Source organism: Mastomys coucha, unplaced genomic scaffold (assembly GCF_008632895.1).
Source record: "Mastomys coucha isolate ucsf_1 unplaced genomic scaffold, UCSF_Mcou_1 pScaffold20, whole genome shotgun sequence".
In the NCBI taxonomy this organism is placed as follows: Eukaryota; Metazoa; Chordata; class Mammalia; order Rodentia; family Muridae; genus Mastomys; species Mastomys coucha.
Window position 1 is genome coordinate 82,638,627 of NW_022196903.1, and position 25,800 is coordinate 82,664,426.

At 48.6% G+C, this 25,800-nt stretch overlaps 2 long non-coding RNA genes across 2 annotated transcripts; one reads left to right on the top strand and one right to left on the bottom strand.

The window, feature by feature from the left end:
• Positions 1–12,783: 12,783 nt before the first annotated feature.
• LOC116098234 lies at positions 12,784–21,890 on the bottom strand. The gene is made up of 3 exons (XR_004121752.1): positions 21,645–21,890; positions 21,127–21,281; positions 12,784–12,872 (listed from the first exon to the last, which is right to left on the bottom strand). It is a non-coding gene; the product is annotated as an uncharacterized LOC116098234 (long non-coding RNA).
• Positions 21,891–22,038: 148 nt separating this feature from the next.
• LOC116098235 lies at positions 22,039–23,878 on the top strand. Its single transcript, XR_004121753.1, has 2 exons — positions 22,039–22,183; positions 23,631–23,878. It is a non-coding gene; the product is annotated as an uncharacterized LOC116098235 (long non-coding RNA).
• Positions 23,879–25,800: the final 1,922 nt, after the last annotated feature.

Sequence of the window (25,800 nt, forward strand, 5' to 3'; positions counted from 1 at the left end):
CTGTGCAGCCCTAGAGCTGACTGTGTTCTGACATATCTATGAGCTCCTGCCCTTTAGTACCTGGGCTTCCGCTGGATCATCTCCATGGCCTCCTGGGATTTAAAGACTCTAAGTTTACTTTAACTTCTGTCTTAGTTATGCCGACTCAGGCTAGGTCTTAAGGATTAACCTTTCTGGGCCCTGGCTGAGTCCCTCTTGCTCATCACATGACCTGGAAGCTCCCACTGCCTTCTAGCCTCCTCCTACCTTTCTTCCTGGAGTATGGCCTGTCAGAGGTCGTAGACCAGAGCACCCACTCCACCCCTTTCCTTCCTCTTCCTTTCCCTCTTCCCATCCTCCATTACCACCCCCACCCCTTGGCAGTCTTGCTGTGTTGCCCTGGCTGGCTTCCAGCTTGCAGTGATCCTCCTGCCTCTGTCTCCCAAGAGCTGGGGTTACAGGCGCTCACCACCTCCTTTTCTTGTTTCCAGCCATCTTCTTCGTGGGTGTGTTGCACTACACCTGCAGGTGGGCATCTGCTGGCTGTATACTGCCTTCTGCATCCCCAGTGCCAGATGCAATTGTAGAAAACAAATTCATCTTAAAAGGAAACATTGCTTCACAGTTGGCTTGGCCTTCATGTGCTCGGTTGAATGTGCTTGATAAATTGCTCTAGACTGCATGCTCCTTTCTCTAGACTCACCCACTAGAGTCCTGGTCCCTGAGGTGAAGGTTTTGGGAGGTAGGCCTGTAGGAGTCCACCGGGTCATGAAGGTAGTAGGGCCCTGGGGAATGGAAGAGGACAAAGAGGGCTGACTTACCTCCTGCCACTTTGTGGGGACACAGCAGAAGGTTGCCTCCCGCCATGAATGGCAGAAGACAGCACTTTTCCAGTTATCAGCTTACTGAATTGGTAGTCTTAACTCTCCCTTATTTATAAGTTACCTAACCCCAGCCTTCACAGAGCGTGTGCATGTGCATGTGCATGCACACGCACACACACGCGTGCGCGCGCGCGCACACACACACACACACACACACACACACACACACACTTGCGCATGCATAACAGCAGTCTCAAATGGACCAGGGCACAGGCATTCTGGAATAATAAACAGACCAACAGAAGCTGAAGCATCGCACACATGCCACTGAAGCCATAGCCTCCTGTGTCACCTGTGGTAGCATCCTCCTCCTCCAAGGTAGCATGAGGCTAGGGAGAGAGGTGCCAGAATTGCTCCAGAGAAGCAAGATTGTGCAGGCTTCCTTAGTAACCAGGAAGGATCAATGCTGGTGTGTGTGTGTGTGGAGGGGGGAGTAGAAGAAGCTGAGTGGGTGAAAGGGAGGGGCTGCACCTGGACAGGGAGGTCTAATTATCAGTGGGGTGATGCTGGGGGTGGTTCCCCTTGGTTCTGTGGCTAGCTTCAGAACAGGGACCTGACTGATGCTTTTGCCTGATGTTCTTGGTTCTGTCTGGAGCTGCTTAGCACTCGCTGCTCTTCCCTCTCTCAGTGTAGCTCAGGAAATGTGATGATTAATACGAATTGTTAACCTGACAGGCTCTCGGATCTCGTAGAAGACAAACCTCTAGGTATTCCTGAGGGGGAAGTTTCTAGATTGTGTTAACTGAGGCGTGAAGACTCAGCCTGACTGTGGGTGACATCATCCCATGGTCTGGGGTCCAGGACTGAATACAAAGGAGAAGGTGAGGTAAGCGCTGATATTGTCTCCTGCTTGGTGGCTATGGAAGTGATGGGACGAGCTGCTCACAGCCCTGCTGCCTGCTGTGAACTGTGCCCTCAAACCATGAGCAAACCTTTTCTTACTGCGTTCTGTCAGGCATTTCATCACAGTACCAAGAAAACAAACAACACAGGATTGTGGGTATTTTCTGTTTGTATCAGTTTGTATAGCTGTGTAACAAACCACCCTTAATCTCAGGGCCTGAAGCCACAGACACCATTTCTGACAGATCTGTTTGCCTGTCTTCTAACTACAGCTTGGCTCAGACAGACAGCTGAGTTCACAGTTCTGTGGTCTAGGCTTCTGACTTGCTCAAGAGTCTATAGCATGCAGGCTGGCCCAGGCCCTGGTGGGGCCTCTCTTCTGGGTTCTTGAGTTGCTTAAGCTGAGCGGGGACACACAGGTGTTAAGGTGCTAAGTGGGAACTGCAAGGACGCCTGAGAACTCAAAACTCAGTGTTCACCCACTTCATCTGCCACAGACCAGCCAGGCTGACGGAGGGGATTCTGAATCTTATCAGAAGGGCTATCAAGTGACGGGGCAAAGATGTGGGCTCAGCAACAAGTGACGAATGGTCCAGCCTTCACTCACATCACTGTCCATCATCCATCTTATGCTACTCACCTCCTGTGTGAGCCACTTGACCTTCTGTTGAAGCCATGGCTTCATGGTCCTCATCACATAGACCTCAGTGTAAGAAGTGACTTCCAGCCCGGGTGGGGTGCCACTGATGTAGCTGACCCTGGGAAAGAGCTACAGAACCGAGGTGTAACAGAACACCCAAGACTGGGCACCTTAAAGAAAAGCATTTACTTAGCTGGAAGTTATGGGGTTTAGGAGTTTAAGGGCACTGTGTCGGCATGAGGTTGGTTCTAGTGTCCCTTGGGTGTGAGCACAGGAGGTGGGGTGAGATGGCCATATCTTTTTAAAAAGACTCTGTCTGTCTGTCTGTCTGTCTGTCTGTCTGTCTGTCTCTGTGCATGCTCCTGTCATTGTGGTAGATCAGAGGACAACTTGTGGGAATCAGTGTCAGTTTTCTTCTTCCACTATGTGGACTCCTCTAGTTAGGAACTCTAGTTAGGGCGTGTCAGGAAGCACCTTAACCCACGGAGCCATGCCACTGGCCTTCAGATCCCACCTCTGAAAAGTCCTGCTACCTGCGCACCAGAGAACTGAGCCCCACACTCCCATTACATGGACCCTCTGTGACACACACCTCAGGCACCCCTCCCCTAGCATGGTAGAATCAGCCAAGACTCTCTCTCTAATATCATTCTCCAAGGAGGGATGGCCGTGCCAGAAGAAACTGGAAAAGCATCTCCCGGCCCCAAGACATCCCGGGCAAGAAATGGAAGGACGCGGGGCACAGATGGTGTTTTTTTTAATCTCACATTCCAATTGGCGGCAGAGGCCTTGGAAGAGAGAGAAGCATATGGGGACTGAACAGCTGGCTAAGTAGACACGATCGCGGAACAAGATCTGGTTTTCTGGTCTGTGGCTGGAGCTGGGTTCCTGGGCCTAATATTAATTGTCTTTTTATCAAGCTCTGCATGGGACTTAACTGTTTAGGACTCATGGCTGGAAGGGTCTGGAGGTCCTCCGCTTGATAGAAGAGTCCCTGCTTAGAGTTCCAGAGCCAGTGATGGCAGAACCCATCCCCACCCAGTCACTCCAATTCCAGGGTCAGTCCTCGTTGCTAGAGTCCCTGTGTGCCAGGGAGAAGGGTCTGGAGGCAAGCTTCTGCCTCTGTTCTTTCAGAGATATGTTAAATTTGGTGTACATATACTATGGCGTACATAGGAAGAGTGTATTAGCCTGTATTATAGTGGTAGGGTGTGAGTTTCATGGAGAACATGCACATTCATGTAAGTGTATAGGTGTTTGTGTCTAGGTATATGTGTATAGGTGTATGTATACAGGTGTATGTGTATAGGTGTATGTATACAGGTGTGTGTGTATAAGTATATGCATATATGTGCATGTATATATATGTGTATAGGTATATGTATATATGTATATGTGTATAGGTATATGTATATAGGTATATGTGCACAGGTGTATGTGTATAGATGTATGTATAGAGGTGTATGTGTATAGGTGTATGTGTATGTGTATAGGTGTATGTGTACAGGTACTAGGTAAATTCCTTCTCTGGGGAGATGTAAACAAAGTCCACATGATGGACTCTGGTAAGCAGGCACAGCCAATGTGATGAAGATGGCAGTTGTTCTGCTTAGAGGATAGTACATGAGGTGAGTGTGTGGTGCATAGGAAAAGTGCAGTGTGCGTCTGTCGGGAAGAAGACCAGAGGGCTGTGTTCTCAGCAGCAGTAACTGGATGGTGATCCCAATATGCCCGAGGTATCTTTGTATACAGAGTAGGAAGCCGGGATGGTCCCTGCACCTCACACCTTCTCCCCTGGCCCACCTGCAGCCCAACTCCCAGGTGGCAGAACATCCATGCTCCAGACCTGATTGTGTTCTGGTTTCCTCCACCCTCTAGGCTCTGGTCATGGGTCCGAAGTCCCCGAGCTATGTCTGGTGTCACCCTCCCTCTGTTATGCCCACTACTTCCCTGTCTGCAGAGGCGCCTGTCACCGTCTGCAGGAATAGGCTCGTGGCCCTCATTGGCATCTGGTGTAGATAAGCGTAAACGGGTGAGGCCATACTCTGTGGACCTGTCCAGCTCCTCTGCATTCCAGGGTGCTGGCTGGGTCCTGACACAGTGGCTGGCTTTGCCCTGTCCAGTCCCTTACCTGAATCCTGATAGCTGTGAAGGGAACGGTCTGTCCTAAACAGTTCTGTCCAGATGCCTCAGAGCTTGAACAAAGAAGTTGGACAGCTGGGTAGCCACCCAAAGCCTCCGTGGTCTCCTATATCAGAACCCTAGTTCTGTCTGGTCCACGCTTCCAGAAGGCTCTGGACAGTGCTGGGTCCTCACGAATACAAACCACCCCCATAATTCCCATTCCCTAGCCAATGATTGACTTAGAAAAATAACATTTGACCACATGCCAGCCATTGCAGTATGAGGTTGTGTCCATCCGTGATACCTGGAATCTTGGCAGCTATTTTGGGGATATCAGGAACATTAGCATGAAAATCTAGGCCTGGTCCCCAGGGTGGTGCCATTGGGGGTGGTAAGACTTTTAAGAGACAGAGACATACTGGATCAATGGTGGTGTGCTTTGGAAGAGGAAAGTAACTGATTATGGTACAGATCGAAGCTCCTTGGTTTTACTGAATTTGACTATTCTCATACATAATACTAATAGCTAGAAACAATGTAACAGCTTCCTTTCTGACATGGATGCCGTTAATTATGCCGATTGCTCCAGTCAGGACATCCAGGACTCCTAATACAGGCTGTGTGTAAGCTTGCCCTGCGTTGCCGAGCTCTGCTCACAAGCACTCTGCTAAGGGTTTTAGCATCTGTGTACAGCAGTATATTGTCTTCCATTTCTTGTCGTTTGCATCGCTCCCGGCTTGGGTGAGGGTGAAGCTGGCCTCACAAAATGAGTTTGGAAGCATTCCCTTCTCCTCAGATATTTGGAAGAATTTGAGAAGAATTGGCATCCCTCCTCCTTTAAGTGCCGAGCAGCGTGTGCCTGGAAGCTGGTGCCAGGCTCTTTTTTTTTTTTTTTTTTTTTTTTTTTTTTTTTTTTTTTTTTTTTTTTTTTTTTTTTTTTTTTTTTTTTTGTGCTGGGCTGGATGGCTGGCCCCATCTCTCCTCTTTCATGTTACCACTCTGTGCACATTCTGTGTACGTAGCTCCAGGATTCAGCCTCCGTAGGGACCTGACACACCCTTCTCATAGCTGTAATCAGATTCTAGACAAGAACTCACCTACTAGAGGAGGGGGTTTATTTCGGCTCATGATTTGAGAGAAGTTCATCATGGTAAGGAAAGCATGGCTGGGAAGCTTGCTCAGATCTGGGCTGGTCAGAAATTGGACAATAAGCTGGGTAGGTTTATAAACCCAAGGTCTGTGCCCAGGGACCTATGGGAGACGGACTGTTGTAACACCATAGCCTGTGGGGACATTTCACATGCTAACCACAGCAAAGTGTGTTCAACACAGATCACTGGTCACCACACTCTTTACAGAGCTTCCTGACTATTAATATCAGTTATAATATCTCCTATTTTATTTAAAATTGTGTTTATTTGATGTTTCTTTTGCTTGGCTAATCTCACTACAGCCCGTCAATCTGTCTGTTTTGTTTATCTTCCCAAATAACTCGACTCTAAGTTTCACTGACCATTTCTGCTTTTAAAAAAAATTAAATTTGGGTCTGGAAAGACCGTTTAGTGGTTAAGAGCACTGGCTGCTCTTATGGAGGTTTGGTTCCCAGCACCCACATGGCAGTTCACAACTGTCTGAAACTCCAGTGCCAGGGGATCCAATGATTTCTTCTGGTCCTCTGAGACCACTGTGCACTAGATAAAATAAATACTAGACCACATAAAACAAAAATAGTTAAGTCACAAAATTTTAAATCACATTTACTGCTTGTTTGATTTAGTGTGGAGGGAAGAGATGCATACATGTAGCCCACCTGTGCACAAGACCACCTGTATTTGTCAGTTCTCCCCACTGTGTGGCCCTGGTCCTGGGGATCAAACTCAGTTTTCAGGCTTAGCAGAAAGCACCCTTACCCACTGAGTCAGCCAGCCCCAATTTCTACTTTTTAAATCTCTAAGCTTAATTATTTCCTTTCTTCTGGTAAGCTTGGGCTTAATTTGTCTTCATTCGATGTTTCTGAACATGTACAGCTGGGTTGTATGCTGTAGACATTAATCGTTGGGAAATTCCCTCTTAGAGATAATTCTATTGTATCTCAAAAGCAATATATGCACATATATATATGTATATATATATGGAATATATTCCTATTATTAAGTGTGTGTGTGCACATGCATGCATGTGTGTGTGTGCATGTGTGTACATGAATGCAGGTGCCTGCAGAGGCCAGAAGCCATGCCAGATCCCTTGGAGCTGGAGTCACAGATGGTTGTGAGCAGCCTGATGTGGGTGGTAAGAACTGAAATCAGGTCCCCTGGAAAAGCAGCAAGTGCTCTTCACCACCAAGTCCCCCCGTCTCTGTCAGTTTTCAAACCTGGCACATATGGCTGAGGTGCCTGTTTAACATATCAGAGTGGATCTGGCTGCCAGGTTCTCATCACATTACTCAATCCTGACCTGTTAGAGGCCTTCCTGGCTGGCATTTCCTGCTCCCTACCCTAAACTCCTTCAGCCCAGGGAGCTGGGCTGCTCTTTTATATATATATAATCCAACCATTTTGGCTACCTGGTCCCTTTGTATCTTTGAGCCTCCTTGCTGTGGTACCTGGTTCCCTCTCTCCCTTCTTCCTCTCTTCCTCACATGGCTCAGGGTCATGTCCACTCTGGACTCTCCCAGATGTGCCTGCCTCTGGCTCTGCTCTCCCTCTATCTATAATAAATTTCTCCTTTACCATACCTAGGAACAGCCATGTCCTTCCCTTTCCTTTCTATTTCTTTTTTTCATTAACTCTCCAGCCCCTGATATTTTTGGATTTTTAAAAACTTTCTTTGATTCTGCTTAGTTACTTTTCTCTGGTTTCCCAACCATGACTAAGGCAACACCATGACTAAGGCAACTTACAAAAGGAAGGGTTTATGTGAGGCTTACGGTTCCAGAGGGCTAGTCGTCCATCACCTGGGTAGCAGAAAATATGGCATCGAGCAGGCAGGCATGATGCTCAGGCAACACCTCCATCCACAAACATCAAGCACAGCACTGGGGATGGCAGAAGGCATTTGAAACTTTCTCCAAAAAGGTCATACTCCCCTCCCACCTCCACCCCCTCCACCCCGTCCCTAATCCTTCCCAAACAGTCACCAACTGAGGAGCAAGTATTCATAAGCCAGAACCTTATGGGGGACATTTTCTCCAAACCTCTGAGGGCCCATTTATGACTTGGCAGTGCCTTGTTTAACTTCGTCGTAGCTGATAATTTCCCAGCATTCTTCCTATTATTGAATTCTTATTTACTACCCCTGTGATCGAAGAGACAGAGAGAGGGGTGATTTACATCTTGAATTTGTCGAGGCTCATTTTGCAGGTGGCACAGTCCTGTGCTGAGCAAGCTCTGCACGCGCAGCTTCTGAGAAGTTTGGTAGCCTTTTGGGGGTTCCCTCACATGTGACTGGTCTCCAAGGTTGTTTTTAACTTTTGAAAATGATTATTATGTATTCTGGAATATTCTTCAAAGTCACCTTTACTTGATATCCTTTGAGCTTCATGAATCTATGTGTTCAAATATCTCCCAGGATGTGGAAAATATTCATTCAGTCATTATTTCTTTTGTTTTTAAATGTTATTTTTGTTTGTTGGTTGGCTCATTGGTTTTCGTTTTTGTTGTTGGTCATTGGTTTTTGTTGTTGTTGTTGAGATGGGGTCACACTGTGTAATAACCCTGGCTAGCCTGAAACTCACTACACAGACCAGGCTGGCCTAGAATTCATAGAGATCCGTCTGCCTCTACCTCCCAAGTTCTGGGATTAAAGTGTGCCACCATGCCCAGCTCAGCCAGTAAATAAACTTACTCCCCCTTTCCTCTTTTCTTCTGAGTACCCATGCTTTCTGGATTTCCTGCTGAAGAATTCTCATCCTGTCTTGTGCTTTCTCCACCCTCTCCCATCAGATTTATTCATTTTTTTTTCTCTTACTGGCTGATCTCAAATAATTCGCCTTCAAGTTCAACAGTTCTTTGGGAGTGCCCTTGGGTATCCGGTAACTCAGCCTTGATTCCTTTTGTTATTTGCCTCAACTTCAGATCTGGCCTCCTGTCTGTGTCAGTCAGCATCTCACAAGCTTCCCAGATGGTCACAGCTTGAACTCCTTTTTTGGGCAGCTTACACATCTCTGTTTCTTTGGGGACAGTCACTGGAGCCATCTTAATTTCCTTTGTGTCATGGTTGCTCAAGGGTTTGTTTGTTGCCTAGCCTTTAATGGGTGTCTTTATACTGAGAGAGGAAACATTTTCAGGCTTTGAGACTTGTTTCAGCAGGTGATAGCCTTCTGGGGTCCAGTCTGCTGGAGTTGCCTCAAAACCTGAGACTGTGCAAGTACAGCTGCTTGGGCCTCAGCTGGTGACCTGGTGGATGTGCCACTTGTCTGATTTCTGGGGAGAACTGACTGTCTCCTAGGCTAGTCAATAAGGCTAGTGTGAAATGAAACAGCAAAGATCCTGTTCTCAGATGGGTGGGTGCTGGTGGCTTCTCTCAGGTGCCTGAGGGGGAGGGATCCTGTGCAGAAAACACTGGTCTAAGATCATGACTAATAGGGGCTAGAAGTGAGACTGGTGCTGCTCTGGAGGCCATGGCTCAGAACAAGGCCTGAGGCTGCTTAGGGTAGCCAAGTGGTTTTCCCTCTTGATGTCTGTGCTGGGAGTGGGGTACAAGGCTGTCTGAGAGCCTGCAGGTGGACTGGGATAGTGACACTTGCCAGGGTGGTGACCCTTTTATGGCAGGAGATTTTAAAGTTACTCATCATTGTTTTCTTTTTCTTTTCTTTTCTTTCTTTCTTTCTTTCTTTCTTTCTTTCTTTTCTTTCTTTCTTCTTTTTTTAGTGTAGTGGAGCTTTTCTTGTTTGTTTGGGGGTTTCTTTCTTTCCTTGTTCCTTCCTTCCTTTCTTCCTTCCTTTCCTTCCCTCCCTCCCTCCCTTCCCCCCTTCCTTCCTTCCCTTCCTTTCTCCCTCCCTTCCTTCCTTCCCTCCCCTTCCTTTCTTCCTTTTTTCTGTTGTACATGTTTTGAGACACCATCTCATTGTGTAGATCAGGCTTGAACTTGCAGTAATCTTGCCTCTTCCTCTGCATACTGGACCTCATAGACTCATACATTTTACTTGGTAGAACTATTTGGGAAGGATTAGGGGTGTGGCCTTGTTGGAGGGGAGAGGGGCTTTAAGGTTTCAGAAGCCCATGCTGTTCCCAGTCCCATGCTGTTCCCAGTTAGTTCTCATGTCTCATCATGTAAGCTCTCGTGCCTGCCTGTGTTCCCCACCATGGTGGCCATGAATCAAACCTCTGGAACTGCAAGTCCCAAATTACTTTCTTTTAGTAGTTTGTTATGGCATGGATTGTGTGTGTGTGTGAGTGTGCATGTGCGTGTGCGTGTGCGTGTGAGAGAGAGAGAGAGAGAGAAAGAGAGAGAGAGAGGCTCTCTTGTTCACTGCTACCTTCTTCTGGTTACAGCCCACAGGCTTCCTGCAGTCCTCTTGTCTCCATCTCTGATTTTCCCTTAGAGATGACCTGGGGTTACTAGCATTTGTATTATGTGTGTAGCTTTTACATGGTTTCTGGGGATTTGAACTCAGGTCATTAGGTTTACAGGGCAAATGCTTTACCCACTGAGCCATCTGCCCAGCCCTTCTTCCAAGGCTTTTGTTTGTTTCTTTGTTTCTTTTTTGAGACAGCGTTTTTCTGTGTAGTCCTGGCTATCCTGGAACTTACTCTGTAGACCAGGCTGGCTTCAAACTCATGAGATTCACCTGCCTTTGCCTCCGGAATGCTGGGATTAAAGGTGTGTGCCACTACAGCCCAGCTCTTCCATGCTTTTCAAACAGGCTTTTCCCTTTTGTTTTTATTCATCTCACGGGGTGAGAGATTCTACAATCCTGCTTCCCTTTGTCATGTCTTCTCCAGTTCCAGCTTAGCCAGCCATGGCTTTCCTGAGCCAACCCCACTGCAAGTGATGCTTATTAACTTAAAGCAGAGGCTGCATCTGCCCTCCTTCTGCAGCTTCTCCTGAACCTAAGCACCGGGGGACAGAGGTGGCATGTCACCGAGCACGTCCCCTGTGCCCTGACTGTGTTACCAGAACACTCCTTTCTATGCTTCTGCTTCCAAGGAATAAAGTAGAACATGGCAAGCACAGTGCAGCCCCTGCTTTTGTGCATTAATAAAAAAGCCTATTTATGAAAAATGCCTCAGTGTGGGATCAGAGCGGGGCTGACAGGCTCAGCTAGACCCGGTCAGGCTCCCGGCTCTGTTTCACTGTGTCTACAAGTGTTCTGCGGGATTTTTCTTTCACCAAGAAACAGAACTCAGGCAGGTCCCTGTCGCATCTCCAAGCCTCTGGCTGCTTCTCTGTGGGCGGCTAGTGTGAGCGTTAAGAACACAGGACTGCAAAGTGCTTCCCGCTGGGCTTGGCCAGCACCAAAGTGTAATGCTGACTCTTGTCAATTTGATGGGCTCTGGAGTCAATGAAGGGAGGAGCCTCTGGGTAGGTCTGTGAGAACATTCCCTAGAAGGATTAACTGAGAGGTAGAAGGCCCAGAGTGGGCAGCACTCTCCAGCAGTGGTCCAGGTATGAAGAAAGCCAAGGGAAAAAGTCACTGCTTTTGCCTGTCGGCTTTCACTCCCAGCTGGCAAGTGCATTTTCTCCTCTCCCTCTTCCCCTCCCTCCTCCTCCCTCCTCCACTGCTGCTATATCTCTCCCTGACACAGGAACCCAGCTTCTTCAGCTTTTCAACATGGACTGAAGACTAGTTGCTCTCTAGGAGTTCCCCAGGTCTTCACTGTCACACTGGGACTACCGAGGCACCCGGCCTTGTAGAGCGGCCTTGTAGAGTGAGCAGCTCCTAGGGTCTCTGCCTTTCCAATATACAGATGGCCACTGTGGAACTGCCCAGCTTGTACCCTGTAAGCCAATCTAGTAATCCCTCTCTAACACATATTCGTTGCACTGATTCTGTTCCTCTGGAGAACCCTGTCCAGCACAATCGGGTGAGCTTGACACACTCCACGACAGTGGTTCTCAGCCTTCCCAGTGCTGTGACCCTTTAATATAGTTCCTCTCATTGTGGTGACCCCCAACCATAAAATCATTTCCTTGCTGCTTCATACCTGTAATGTTGCTGCTGTCATGAATTGTGATGTAAATGTGTACTATGCAGAATGTCTGATATGCAACCCCTGTGAAAAGGTCAGTTGACCCCCCAAAGGGGTCTCCACCTACAGGTTGAAAACCACTGCTCTAGAACAAGGTTATAGAAATGCATCCCTCAGTTGTACCTGTGTTCACTGTTAATTTACAGTATTTGTGGATAATCACAGACATGAACAAAGCCAGCAGGAGATGAGACCTGCAGACCCCAAGGCTATCTATGCCCAAACCTAGGCTGTTAACCCCCCTCATGCCAGATCTAGGTGTCCCTCCCTGTACTCTAATCCAGGGGTCAAGGGACCCATGCTTTCTGCCTGTCCTGCCCACGTGGAAGCCATCCTCACTCCAACTTCCCTAAGCTGGAATGCTAGCTGGCTATGCTGTCTCTGTCTGCTGTGACAAGCTAGATGTCCTTATCCTGGCCCTCTGGGGGCATCCTGGTCCTGCTTCTCAGAGGTGAGGGCCATGCCTTTCCCTGGGCTCTCCCTGGACTCCACTCAGTTCCCAGGCTTCAGGGAGAATTCCCCCTTCCTACTCCCCTGCCTGTCCTGCACTTCTATTCACCACCTTTGTCCTGTTCAGAGGTGGAAGGACTTGGTGGAGCAGAGATGCTCAGATGGTGTGACCAGGAGGCAGAGAGGTGTCAGAGAGGAAGGAGCTAGGGCAGGAGACACCTTTCAAAGACTTGCCATGACTTTCTCCCACCAGGCCCCAATGCCTCACTTTAACCATCTTCCAACAGTGCTGTCAAATCACGAATCCACCTACAGATGGACCTACTGATGAGAGCAGGGCCCCAGTCTCCTTCCTAAAGCCCCACAGCTGCAGCACAGGAGCCCAGGTGGGACCTATCTATTTAAACTACGACAGATGTCATGTGTTTGTTGATTGCCCTTTTGGGCACCAAAGGACATGGAGATCATCAATTTTATAGAAATATATTTATTATTTCTTTATGTGTATGCATGTCTTGTGGGTATGTGCATGTGTGCATGCAGTTGTCCACATAGCCAGAAGAGGGCACTATATCCTCTGAAGTTGAGGGTGGTTGTGAGCTGCCCCAAGTGGGTGCTGGGAACAAAGCTCTCATCCTGTGGAAGAGCAGCAAGTGCTCTTAGCTGCTGAAACCATCGTGCAGCTCTGAGGGGCTGTCTTTGCCTTCTGTTCCGTCTCTGACACCTGGAAGGGCCATAGGGTGCATGGTCTTCAGTAAATATCTATAGGATAAATAGAGTCTTCTGAGTGACATAGTTCTATGTGACGAGTGGATTCTGACTGGAAGTCATCAATAACACTGTATAAATGCACACAGGGTGTGGGGGCGGGAGAGGAAGAGCTGGGGGCAGGGGGAGCGCTCACACACCTGTCCAGCTCAATGCATCTGCAGATGAACCAAGAGCAGGCTCCAGACTTCCATCCGGGCCTAATCAAAACCTTAATCCCCCCGCCCATCCCTTAGGCTGATCCCTACCCAGAGCCAGAGCCCCACAGGCCTGGCAAAGGGAATGAGCTTTACACCAGGGCTTCATCCCTAAGCCAACGCCCAGCACTCTGATGGGTGCTGCAATATTTTCTTTTTCTGGGCTATTTCTGTTCTCACCTTTTCTTTCAGCAATTCACGTTTTAAGTAGTAATCTGGCCAAGAAGTTATAAAAAGAAACCGGGCAGAGACCGCAGTCCTGGGGCTGGCAGAAACAACCCAGCCCTTCACTGACTGGGAGTCGGAACTTTGCCATGCAACTTTCAGTCCCTACTGTTGTTCTCAGGTGAACTATCTCCCCTCTGAGCTCAGACAGAGTCTCAGTGTGTGTGTCTGAGAGTGGCTCTCCTGCTCTTGGATGCCTGAGACTGTCTTGTGGAGAGCTTTGGGCCAGGCTGCCTGAGAGGAAGCAGCTCACAGCCTGCTGTCCTTTTGTTCCAGCTAATGGGAAGGTCCCCCAGATGAGTCAGCCATTGTCCTAGCTGGCCACAGACAAGGCTGGGAGCCTGGCTGAGTTCAGTGGGCCCTTCCCAAACCACTAGCCTTTCCAAGCTGACCCCAAATGTGTGAGGCAAAAGTGACTGGAGTGTGAGGCAGGACATAGAGGCAGGCTATGTGGTGGAAGATGGCCTTGAACTTTCCATTCTCCTGCCTCCACCCTCCAAGTGCTGGGGTTGCAGGCATAAACCACATGCTGGGGAAGCTGCTTTCCTACCCCATCTGCTCTCTTTTAAACTAGCCAAAGGACTGAGGATAAACCCAACTGGCCCTGACCAATCCTGTACCTTAGAATACTGTGGGGGCAGTTTCTTTCAGGAAGATGATGCATGGCACCCAAGGCTACAGAGAACCTTTTCTATTCAGGTAGGACTGAGCTGATGTTCTGGTGTTTGTAGAGTTACTGCATCCTCAGAGAGTAGAGCATTCAGCCAGTCCAGGCTGACAGACATATGTATGGCTCCAAGGAACACTACAGCATTGCTTTTCTGGGCCCTTGTCTAGGAGAAGAATGGCTGGACTCAGAGCTTCTCCCCCAGATAGTCCAAGATAACAACAGACAAAATCTTGCCAGTTTCACAAGGCTGGCCTCATTTGCATTTTCTGAGTATCTTTGAGATGTCTGTTGACCTATTTGTATCCTTTGGCCCTTTGCCCATCTGGTTCTGTTTTGAGGTCTGTTGTGTGGTTGCTCCAGACCACAGGACCAACTTCTCTGATCATGGGATGCTCCAGCTGGAGGTTATTATCATCAGCTTACAGGATAGCTCTGTGCCAGCCTCCATACATCAGAACCCATGTTGGGCTTTGATAGGCAGTTTCTCTTTCTCTACCAAGAGCTCAGGTAGAAAGGTACTAAATATTGCTGTAATTTGAAACTTAAGTATCACCTAAAGACCCATCTTGGCACCACTATAGAGTGGAAGAACCTTAGAGAGGAATGTCCTAGTTGGAGATTGTTAGGTAGCTGGGATGCAGAGGGATTCCAGCCCTGTTTGTCTTGTTTTATTTCCTTCTTATTTTGCTTTACCTCACTTTGCTTTACAAAAGTGGGCCATTTGCTTGGCCCACTATGACAGGCCACCTCAGACCACGAAACACCCTAGACATGTGAGCATAGCCTGGAGCCCCCAAAGCTGAACCTGCACGAACCTTCTCCCTTCAGAAGTCAATCGCCTTGGGGAGAGTTACAGTCGTGGCGAGCTGACAACAGTTTTACGTGGACACACTTGGGAACAAGACCTAGGGAGACAGTTCCAGGGCCACAGCAGTACATATCTGTTCCAGAAGTGGGGAGATTGGCCACGATACTCACAAAAAGCAGCCTGGGGATCCACACTGGTCCTCATGCTGGGAGGAGAGGGCTAGAAAGGGGCAGCATAGCATCTGAAGGCCTGATCTGAGGTGGGAACTCAGCTCTGGAGCAGGGATGGTTGGGGAAAGAGCACTCGGGTTCAGTCTGCACTGCCCTCATCAGTCAGATATTTTCAAGGAGGGGAGGGAAGCCTGGGCAGAGGCTGCTCTCCAAGGCTGAATACAGCACCTAGAGGGCTTGGCTCTCCTGGCAACAGAGACTGCGGGCATTGGTCCCTGGGGAGATGCCTTTGAGTCTGCATGCTCCAGTGGCCCCATCTTATTCAGAACAGAGGCCATGTTAGAGTGGCTGTCAGGCACCTGATGTGACTGGGGCCTCCCTGGCCAGCTCTGATGGCTCCTCTCCCTCCAATTGCTTAGCCTGCCCAATCTCACCTTCTGAATAAAGGGAATATTCTCCTGTCTGGGACCCAGCTGCAATGTCCTCACAACGTCCTGACCTCATCCTGGTACTCTTCTGCCTTCTTGTTGAAGCATTACCTTCTTAGGAGATATCACACCCTAGGTCCCCTGGCTCTGAGTCCTCTCTCTGACTGCTGCTTGGCCCACTGTCACATCTTACTCATCTTCTGCTTCTGGTTTTGACAGAGTCTTCCTGAGTATCTCTAGCATGAAACAGTGTCACTGGGTAGCCCAGGCTGACCCTAAACTCACAATGATCTTCCTGCCTCAGCTTCCCGAACAGTAGGTTAAAGGTGAGAGCCGCTATGTCCAGCTTTTAAATAATTTATCCCCATGGGGATAAGAAAGAACTAGAGTGGACAGGCATCTCATCTCTATCACCTTTGCTTGACTTCAGGTGGGAGTGGCACCGTGGAGATCCTGGTGGTAGCCCATAGTGCTCCTGGAAGGAAGGGGACAAATGAATAGGTGGGAGTGTCAGCAGGCAGAGGACAGACAGACAGAAGCTTACACCTACTTGCTGCCTTAGCCTCCCAGAACTGGTCAGGCACGAGGGGTGTGCTTGGCATGTGTGAAGCCTGGGGTTCTGTCTCTGGCACACATACAAAACAAGACAAAAAAGGCAAGTCAGAGAGAAACAGTCTCTCCACAAGACAGCCAAGGATAAAGCTTGTGCCCTTCCCTGGCACACCATCAGACAAGCATCAGACCTGGCCACCTGGCCTAGCAACACACCGGTGCCAGTTGTCCCCAAGCTGAAGTAAAACCCCAGAGACTGGGGCTGGAGAGATGGCTCATCAGTTGAAAGCACTGACAGATTTTGCAGAGGATCAGGGTTTGGTTGCCAGCATCCATATGGCAGCCCATGACCATCTGTAACTTCAGTTCTAAGGGATCCAACACCCTCTTCTGGCCTCCACAGGCACTGCATGTATGTGGTTGTCTAAACATACAATTAAAACACACATACACATAAAACAATAATGAAAAGATGTAAATACTCTTTAAAACTCCTGGAGATAAGGTGTATCCATGTGGGTGTGGTCAGGGCTGGGCCCTCACTCCCATGTACCTACTACTGACACTTGGGTATCAAGCTTTCAACATACCTGGTTAGACAGTAAGGAGACCCATGGCGAGGCTCATCCATCAAGGGGTCTCACCTTTCCCTACCTTGTGCCAGCTATGCAATCACACAGATGTTGGGTAGTGGGCATGCTGCGGGTGTGACTACTACCATTATGCAGCTGGTCTACTTTATATAAAGGAGCTCACTGTGGGTGAACTGGCTGACAGCCCAAGGAACAGACCCGAGATCCCCCCTGAAGAAGACAGTCACCTGGGACAGCAGCGTCAGCTGTGACCCATGTATCTCCGGCTTGTGTTATACCTCAGGCTTAACAAAGCAAAGGAAGGATGACAGCAAAGTCTGGCTTGGTGAGTCAGCGAGTGCACCGCCTTGGCTTATAGAAGCATCACTGGCTCAAACCGTCTGTGTCACCAGAAATTCTCCTGGGTGACTTGCATCTCTGTTACTGAGGAGTTCTACCCACACTGCATGGGTGACTCATGGGGAGTCCCCAGAGAAACTTACAGGCAGTAGCAGCACTATTCAAGAGTCCCAACCCCCGACTCAACCTTTATGCTTGCTCTATAACCCTAGAGTCCCAACTCCCAGTCAATTTTCACACTCTCCATATAACTTGAATCACAACTCCAAGTCTACCTACACATTCTCTATATAACTCAAGAGTTCTCTACCTGGTGAATTGTTTAGCTTTTCTATAGTCCTAGAGAGAGGTATGGCCTCATGTGGGTGATCACAGCTGCCTTGATTCAAGATGTGTTGGGTTCCTCCCTCCCAGGTTGAATGTTACCATTAGCATCTTCCTAGGACCCACTTGGACAGCCCATGGCTTTGGCCAGTCCATGATTTTGAGGATAAATGCAATGACCTTGCTGTGCAGGACACTGGTGTCTCATACACTATTACCAGACACAGTCTGTGGAGACAGGTAGACCGAACATTGTTGGCCAAGGACTCAACCTGACAGCACAGCCTTGGCTGGCATAGAAACTTCACGGCTCTCTCATAGCCACTCGGAGCCCTGGAGCAAAGTGTCCTTGAGATATGCACCCTGCAAGTGTGGGATAGAGGTAGGCTGTGGCTTATTTTTCTCATTTATCCAAGAAGCTATTTTTGCTCATTAAAACCTAGTTACTTGCTGTCTCTAGCCAGGATCCTGGAGTGCTCGCTTGGTTAATTTAAGCAAGCAGAGATTTGACGGAGTAATTTCATTGTCCTTGGGGATTGGCCGGCTGATGCCAAGCCTCACTCTTCCCGTTGGAATGGAGTTAATTTTCGCTGAAATTGCTTCTTAGCAGACAAACACATTCCCCATCATTGAAGGCTTATGTTTCTGCTGCTCTATTATTCCTTAATTTACACACCCAGGCAGTGCAGAATCCATACTCACGACAGAAGAGACAGCCTCCTCCCAGTACCTCTGGGTGCAGGGCAGTGAAGGAGCACCAGGCACTCACTCTGCCCCCAAGGACCCAGGCAGTGCTACTAGTGCTGTGGTAGATTGTCTGATGATTCTGCACACCTGAAACTTTCCCAATGCCCTGCTGGGAGCAAAATGCAGCAGGAGAGCTGTGAGAGAAGAGGAGGAAAATGGGTGAAGGGAAGAGAAGGAGAAGGTGGAGGTAGGGGCCTGCCTCTCAAAGACTCCGTTATCTGTGGAGAAGAGGCTAAGAAACGACCCAGGTTAGCATTAGCTCCCGCTTTGTCTCTGGTCTAGCTTTGTGATGGGGTATGAAAGATAGAAAGGACTTCCTAGAAAAGAAAGACGAAGACAATTGTCTTTGGAAGGGACCTGCCACTCAGAGTACTTCTGAGTTAGCCGGAGTGGGCAAGATGGGATCGGTCCAGTAGTGGGGCACAGCATATTCAGAGAAGTGGTCAGACAAAGAACAGCATCCAAGACTGGAATCAAAGCCATGCTGATTAAACTAGTGTCAAGGTCAATTGGCATGGAAGGATCAGTTCACGGTTAGAGGAAGGACAGGGTCTCACGGTCAGCACTACGGACAGCTCCAAGGCCCTGGTGAAGAGGCTGTGGCTATAAATAGTGGAAGACCAGAAACGACCAATCCCTGGCTTTAGTGGCTTAGCTGGAAGCAAAGGTGGAGGGGTTGGTGGGGGGCATGGCAGAGGCTGGGGGAGGCATGGGCCATGGGAGTTCAGAGTTGAAGACCAGAAAGGACCATTCACTGATGGTTATGGAAGCCATAACTGAAGCTTTGCTAGCTGCTAATAAAAGAACCTTGGAATAAAAGATTCCATTGACACAGATGCTTTGAGAAGACAGCAATAAGCTAGCCATTACATCCAGTTACGTGGATTAGAAGGATGCTGGAGAATATTTGCATACCAATTACCATAAAATTGAAGTTCAATCTATACTGATTTTGTGTCTTGCCTTTGGAAAGTTGAGTTTCTGTCTACATCTGTTTGCTAAGAAGATTCACTCTCCAGTAAGGCTGCAGATTTTGTTGTAACAGTTTTGAAGTGTCAACGCGTACGATTGAGATTGAAAACGTTGATTAGGTGAAGATGAACTGCTATGCTGCGTGTAGTCGGAACGTGATCCCTGCAAGGATGTTTGTTTACCTTGATGATAATTAACCCACCGTTTGCCTCAGGGATCCAGCTAGCTGCAGCTAGTTCAAGCTGTTACAGACACGGATGTGTTCTTTAATATTGGGGATGCAGTAAGGTGCTCGCATCCATGCAAAGCATTGTGCACAACTAACTGGGCCAAGCATTCACTCCTGGAGAAGCCAGCGAGGCTGCAGTGATCCAACCCTGTCCCCTGCAGAACATCATCACTCACTTCTGAGGGACCGCGTCTTTGCGGATGCTACCTGGCATTCCAGTGTTTGCTTTATGGCTTAGCTAGGTTCTCAGCACACCAGCAAGTACTCAATGTGACACTTTTTAGCCCTTTCATGTTGCTATAACAAAATACCTTAGGCAGGGTGATTTATGAGCAGCCAAATCTTCAGGTTTGTTTCTTCTGGAGCCTGGGAACATTGTGAGGAAGGAACCAGCAGGCAGGTGTCTGGTGAGTCCTGATCTTCAGCCACATATCCTCATTAGGCAGAAGGACAAACAGCTTTCTTGGGCTGCACTATCTCTTTTAAAAAATATTTATTTATATATACTGTATGTGGATGGGTGTTTTGTCTGCATGTATGTCTGCATACCACATGTATGTCTGTGCCCTACATGTATGCAATACCTGTAGAGGCCAGAAGAGGGCGTTACATTTTCTAGAACTGGAGTTACAGACAGTTGTGAGCTACCATGTGGTTACTGGGAACGGAACCTGGTAACGCTAGGTGAGCAACCAGTGCTCTTCACCACTGAGCTACCTCTCCAGCCCTATCTTAGGGCTCTTTTATAATGACATTCATAGGATTCAGCCTTCATAGCCTTGTCCCTTCCAAGTGCCCCTCTCCTCTCACTGAGGATGAAGGTTCAGCACAGACATTTTGGAGGGACACTCATGTGTTTGGTTAACCACGCAGGGACTAGTCAAGTCTGTGAGCCCTCATGGTGCCGAGCACAAAATAACACTAGTTATGAACAGATGAGTGAACTGGCAAAGGAAAACATGAGGGAAAAAAAAAATATCATTTGTGTTTTAAACTCCCAGGGGAACAAAATCTCTGAAGCTTGGGAGATGTAGTACTAGCTGGGAGGCCAAGGGAGGTTGGTGACCTGGAATCTGAGGTCAGCCACAGTGTGGGAAGCCTCACTGGCTCAGAGCTAGGCAATGGGATTAGCAGGTGGTCTGTGACAACCAGGCTTAAATGGAACAAAGGGCCCAGTGAGGAGACAGCAGGGATGGGCCCAGTGAGGCACCAGAGCTGAGGGGCTCCTCCACAGGACAAGCCCAGGCCAGGCCAACTTCACTCTGCCCCCTCCTGATGCATTGGGGCTGTCTCTAATGCCCTGTAGACATTCCTGATTGGGCCACCTGCTCCTCCTCGCCTGCTTTGTAACTCAGGCTTCTCTTTTTGTCCCAAGTCTTGCTACCCAGCCACCAGAGCACTTTCTTTCTCTCCTTCGATGGTCTTGTTTTGAGTGGATATTGTTTTCTGATTATACCACCGTTAATTGTACATCACTTAACGACGAGGCTGCACTCCGAGAAATGTCTCCCCGCACGATTCCGTTACTGTGCAAACATCACAGAGTGGATTTATGCACACTAAGATGGCTATCAAATCGTGTGTCCACTGTGGTTGTGCCTGTTGTTGGCTAAGACACTGGTAGTAATGCTGGCTGTGGTTAAAGCGAAGAGAAGAAGGAAGAACGGGTGGGAGGGAAGGAGGGAAGGGGCGGTAAAGGAGGGGGAGGGGAGAAAGGAAAATGAAGGAAGGGAGGGAGGGAGGAAGAAATAAGGAAGGAAATGAGGAAGGAATGGGGAAAATGAAGAGGGAAGGGAAGAAAGACAGCAGGGGTAGGAAGGGGCTGGGGAAGGAGGGGAGGGAGGGAGGGAACAAGGAAGCAGCACTTCTCAGCCACGAAGTCTGCACATAGCCAGTGCCAGGCAGCTTTCCTGCCAGAGGTGGGATTTCTTGTCACAGCAGGTGACAGTGCACTGAGTGGGACCCAAAGGATACAGCCATGTCTTGGGACTCACCTGGCCTGTGGCCGAGTCTCCTGGGGACTTCTGAAACTTCCTGTGCTATGCCACACCACATGACAGTCAACCCTGCTGGATCCAGGTTTTCCACAATTTATACTTCCCAGGACTCCACGGTATGATAGCATCTGGGGATGACGCTGTGAAGACTCCTGTGAGGGAGGCAAACTGTGGTCCTAGGCGAGGGGCAGCATCTGCTCAGAGCTGTTAAAATGCAGACTCCTGGCCCCTGCCCTCTGCCGACTCCAAGGCGGTCTCCAGGTATTTTAAAGGCACGTTAGTTTATATGGGAAGCAATAAAAGTGGTAACAACCATTTATGCAGCTCTTAAGCTCACTCCATATTGATGAGTATGAGGGACAGTAATTGGTTTTTGATAGGCATAGAGTCCTCTGGAGGCTGTGCTGCCTTAGGCTAGGGCTGTGTGGGGGATGGTGGAGATGGGCCAGCCCAAAACACCTAGAGTATTCTAGAAAACAGAAAATAACCATTGTCCCAGGCAAGGAATACCTCACCTGCCCCTTGCTCCCCCTGGGGAGTGCTGGATGAGACCAAGGAGGAGAAGGAGTTTAAATCAGGGGATGCCCTTGGGGAGCAGACCCTGGGTCAGGGGCCCAGCTCCTATTTGATTGCTTCACAGGAGAGGATACTCTGAGCTGTCAGCTGATAGAGTGTGTATGGCTCCAAGTGGCTGGAGGCTTTGAACTGTCTCTAGTTCAGTGTTGTCTACATCACCTCTGCTACCAGCTGGACCAGTGAGATGACGGGCCTGCCAGGAGCAGTAGGAGGAAGGATGCTGACTTTTTGCCCGCCCCCGCCCCCGCCCATGTGGCCAGTGGCCAGTGTGATGTCAGAATCTCCAGGGCATGGCTTCTTCAGTGAGGCTGAAGAGTTCCTGGGTGAGGAGGAGAGTCTGACAGGAGAAACTCCAGTGGCTGTGGCCCTTGGGAGGCAGCAGCAGCAGCCCAGGGGTCTGACAGCCAGGTGTATCTGTCACCATCCCGCCTGCAGGACAGCAGAGAGAGCCATCATCAAGGACTCCATGATGGTCTAGGTGACACTCAAGTGACACGGGAGGGTGGATGGTGAGGGTGTGCTAGTTTTCTGGAATGTTCTCACTGATGTGGTGTGGCTGAACCACATGGTCCTCCTGGTCTTGGCCTCTCTGTCTGTTTGTCCTGCTCCTCAATTCCAGTGGTTATCAGAGACATTTTTTGTGACATCGGGAGGGTCAGTTTCTAAACCCTGAATTCTTCCCATTGATCTGCTCAGTTGTTGTAGAGATGGGGGTCTGCCGTGTTGCCCTACTCCCTCTTCATCCCACGACTTTCTGGTGCCCCTCCTTACACACACACACACACACACACACACACACACACACACACACACCGTTCTCATTTGTGCCCTTTTAAAACCTTTCTGTTCAGTTTGAAACAGACACTGACAATGGAGGAAGAGCCAGCGCACCAAAGTCTCCAGAGTTGCCATTCTGGGAAACAAACCTTTCCTCCTGGTTTTTTTGGTGCCTGCTATCATTTTGTTTCTCTCTTCCATTACTTCTGAGTGAAGAAAGCAAAAAACCCTGGCCAGAGGAATGTAAACAAACCCTAAAGTTTGTTTAAAATGTAATCATCTAGGAGCAGGGTGCAGGTATCCAGCTCCCACGTGGTAACTCCAGTCCCAGGGAATCTGACACCCTCTTCTGGCCTCCTTGGCACAGAACACATGTGGTATGGAGACATACATGCTGGCGAACACTGATTCACATACCCACAAAGAAATTAACCTAAAATATAAGTCATAAGAGGCTGTGTTTTCGCTCACTCAGTAGGATGTTTTGCCTTGTTGGGCACACATACCTGAGTTTGGATTCCCAGCCCCTACATAAAAGCAGGCACACTGAGGATAATCTTGGCCCTGGGGAGGTGGGGATCCCGAGAACTTGCTGGCTAGCCTGTGTAGCCCAAAGGGCAAGCTCCTGGTTCCATAAGAGACCCTGTGGGCAACGTTAACCTAAGCAGACCGGCCTGGACTATAAGAACAATAGCCGAGTGTGAGCCTGAGAAGGAGCCGGGAAGCAGCAGTCTTCTAAGCTGCCTGCCTTACTGCTCTTACCTTACGCTAGCTCCTTCATGATGGGCTGTGACCCCAGAATACCAAGTTAACCTTTTCCTCCCCATGTTCCTTTTGGTTATGGTGTATGTCACAGCAATGGGAAGCAGACTAGGATACCATAGTTCCCCTACCTCCAGAAAAAGACATAGCAAGAAGGCCCTCTTAACTTTCATTGCTTATAATTTGCCAATCTGTGGTATTCTGTCTGCTACAGTAGTACAAAAACCAAGGCAGTTATGGCAATCTAGCCATGGCTCCATTAGACGGTTTTGTTTATCTATCTATCTATTTATCTATCTATCTATCTATCTATCTATCTATCTATCTATCTATCTATCTATCTATTTAATTGGTGGTATTTTTTGTTGTTGTTTCTTTTGTTTCAGCTGCGCTTGAGGGATGGAACCCAGGGCCCTGTCTGTGCTAGACAGGTGCCCTCCCACGGAGCCACCACACACCCAGCCCGTCTTTCCCATCCCTTCCTGTTCATCTTCTGTCTCTACATTTATTTCGTGTTTTTAGTAGACACTGTTTACTTGGATGAGATCTAGTTATTTAAATATATCAGAATAATTATTCAGATTTCTGGCCAAGTGAAACAAAACAAAACAAAATTAAAAAGAAATTAACAGAAGACTGCCATTGTACAATTTCAAATAATGTGATTTTATGAAGATGACATACACACACACACCACACACACTATGAATGAAGAGGAGACAGAGCCTAGCGAGGCACAGATTCATAACAGAGCCATCTGTCTGAAAACGGTTTAGTAATAAGGGCATTTTAACGAGGCTCCTCTACCTATAGATACCTGTGTGCCACTGGCGAAGCTTTTCTAGTGCTGCCCTTTGCTCTAGTGAGTGACTTTGCTCCCTTTGTTCCCTCTGTACTCCATCCAGAGCTGGATACTCACACACTGCCCGTCCATTTGACAGCTCATTACTATGATGTTTATTTATTGATAGAGATGGCGGGGGGAGGGGAGGCACTCAGTGTACCATGGCCTGTATGTGGAGGTCAGGCAACAACCCTCTGGAGTCAATTTTCTCCCTCCACTGTGGGATGTGGGGCTCAAACTCAGATGACCAAGCATGCTATGCTACCCACTGAGCCATTTTACTGTCCTGATTTTGACAGTTTGATCATAAAGGCACTTACAGAAAGCAGCATACTGCCTCCCCCATCTCCCACCTACCTCATCTCCAGGTTTCCTGGTGTTTCTAAATGATGCCGAGATGGGAATTTCCCTCCCAGGATTCACATGCTTTGTCTAGTCTCACCAGCAGTCACCATGGCATGTTCATGTTTGCACTTGTATTTCTTGCTTGGCCTTTGTCTCCCCAACATCCCGTGTGAGACCAGGAGTTCCCTGAAAACAAGGGTTCTTCTGACTCTGTTCACTGTTGTATTCCCAATGCCTAAATCACACCTGGCAATGAGAACTTGCTAATGATAAACAAATGAGCTGCTGGTGGAGAAGTCCAGTTGTGGTGCAATGAAGAACACACCTGGTCTTTCTCTCTGATTTCTGCATTCAAAAGCCCTGGGAATTTCTTGAGTGACAGGAGTGTTTGTTATGCTAAGTAGGTGCCTCCTGGTGACACCTTCTTGGCTTCAGGAGAGCAGTCATCATCAGAGAGCCAAGCACAGGATTAGTAGGTGGAATCCCTAGCTGTCTAACCTCTGGGAAGTGAGTCCAGTCTTGAGGCCAAAGACTGGAGACATCACAGAAACTTGGGCACTGAGGGGCCTCTGGCCTTCCTGATTGGCAGGCGTGATGGGTTATATTGACTGTCAGCCTAATGGGATCTAGAATCGCCTAAAAGATGGGTCTCTGTGCATATCTGTGTGGAGGTGCCCAGCTTGGGTTAATTGAAGCAGGAAGATACATCTCAAACGTGGGGCTCCAGGGGCCCTATGATCTGAGGTCCAGCACTGAATAAAAAGGAGAAAATTAGCTGAGCAACAGCATCCCCCTCTCTGTGTCTTGACTGTGGACACAGTGTGACCACCTGCTTCACACTCCGGACACCATATCTTTCCCACCATGTGGGCCATATCCTTGCACTGTGAGTCAAAATAAGCCCTCATTCCTTAAGTGAATTTTGTTAGGCCTTTTCTCACAGCACTGAAGAAAGTAGGTAAAGTAATCGTTAACATGCTAGGTGCTGTGAGGCTCTGTTTTCTACTCCGTTCCCCCTATCCCCACCTCTCATCCCCACACTGTCTCTCTATTCACCTGGTCCTGATCTATGGCCACTGAAGCAGTCAGCAGCAGGGAGACCACCAGCTCCAGCGTCATAGTCTTTGTCAACTTGACACAAACTTAGGCATGCCTGGAAAGATGGAACCTCAGTTGAGGAATTGCTTCCATCAGATTGGCTTATAGGTGAGTCAGTGGTGGGCATTCTCTTGATTAAGGATTAATGTGGAATGGTTAGTGATTAATGTGGGAGGGCCCAGTCCACTGTGGGAAGTGCCACCCCTGGGCAGGTGGTCCTGAGTTGTGTATGACAGCAGACTGAGCAAGTTCCTCCATGGTCTCTACTT